This window comes from Zea mays, chromosome 2, assembly GCF_902167145.1.
Source record: "Zea mays cultivar B73 chromosome 2, Zm-B73-REFERENCE-NAM-5.0, whole genome shotgun sequence".
Taxonomy (NCBI): Eukaryota; Viridiplantae; Streptophyta; class Magnoliopsida; order Poales; family Poaceae; genus Zea; species Zea mays.
In genome coordinates, this window is record NC_050097.1 from 231,485,873 (window position 1) to 231,487,439 (window position 1,567).

The 1,567-nt window shown below is 40.7% G+C and overlaps 1 long non-coding RNA gene across 1 annotated transcript; it reads right to left on the bottom strand.

Annotated features, from left to right (window-relative positions):
* Window positions 1–609: 609 nt before the first annotated feature.
* LOC103648055 (uncharacterized) lies at window positions 610–1,567 on the bottom strand. The gene is made up of 3 exons (XR_563210.3): window positions 1,497–1,567; window positions 1,292–1,373; window positions 610–661 (listed from the first exon to the last, which is right to left on the bottom strand). It is a non-coding gene; the product is annotated as an uncharacterized lncRNA (long non-coding RNA).

Sequence of the window (1,567 nt, forward strand, 5' to 3'; positions counted from 1 at the left end):
GCGAGCGGGCGTGCCGGGATCCGCGGCACCGCGGCGGAGATCACGGCGAGGTGGAGCCCAGGCGAAGAGAGAGGCGGTGTGGGGAGGAGGGCCGGGATCCGCGGCACCTTCCATCGGCGGCAAGAAGACCTTCCGTCCGTGCGCCACCAACAGAACCGTGCACCACTCAAATGTGTGGACGCCTACACTCCGCTCTTAAGGAGTAGTAGGGATAGTAAGCTAAGACAACAATGGCTGAAAGTTAAAGGAAGCACTGAAATCACCAATGCTTCAGCTTATGGATTTTCTTGACCTCATACCGTGTGTGGACCAAAATATAGATAAACAGAACTTAAGTACTTAACTATGCAACATCACACAATAAAGAGCTGAATGCAACCAACAAAGGAAGCATTTTAAATAGTAACCTATGAATCATCCATGTTCTTATTGAATGAACTGAATTTCATGGCATCATTGGAGTGCATGGATGCCTTCTCTCCAAATAAAATAGCAACAAGGTTTGGACAAGGTCCTGTTTGGACAGCCCTGCTAAGTACAATACATTGAAGACCAAAAACTACACTTCACCAGCTATGATAAGCAAATCAAGTGTATATACACGGATTGGAAACACAGTCTTACCGGTAGGAACTTATAGCACGCTATTCAGCTCGCTCCTCTATAATAAAAATATAGCACATAAATATTTTTTCATGACTAACAATATTATATAAATATATTCTACATAAAACTGTATTAGCTTAATTGATCTATATCTAAATTACAATTATTAGAATGGAATCCAATTCCAAGCATCCAAACCGAGCGTTAGGGTATTGTAAGCAGGAAATCAATGAAACGAATAATATTTAAAACTTGGTCAGCACTTAGAAGTTAAGAATGACATAACATAATTATCCTGTTTTAGCAAACATACTCTGAACCAAATACTCTTAATATTTATACAAATGGAGTGACTTGTCCTGGATATGAGTGGATGGTGCTTGTACATTATACTTCATGTAAAGATTGCTCAAGTGGGAATCAAGGCATGTCACCTAATGTGGAATTACTGGCCATCTGATGTGCTTAAAATTTATTTGATGAAGTACTGTAGGGTATAACACAATGTGATGGACCTGGCTATCACCAGTGGTCTGTTTAGATAAGGACCTCGTATTAGTACCCTAGGTTACTATGTGATATGATTGTTTTTCTTGGGATTAATTTAGAGCCTAAAGTTTGGAATGCGGTATCCTCTAATCAATGAATAGGCATTTGTGGCCAGCTCACATATTTGCAGGGTTACCTTCGAAGCTCGCAGTTCATTCGCGGCCGTTCGGAGAGAATCATCTGACAGAATCAATCTTGACAAAGCACCAGTGCTTAGGCTGCATTATGGTCATAGTTCACCGAGATAATTATGAGGTGGCTTGAATGTAAAACTATAGCAAATATACATGATGTCATCTAGCATCTGTGCGCAGCAGTGGAATATAGATGTAACGTGTTACCCTAAAATCTTTGCTGCATCTGATACAGAACCTTCAACAGCAAACAACAGGTCTAATAATGCTTGCATTTC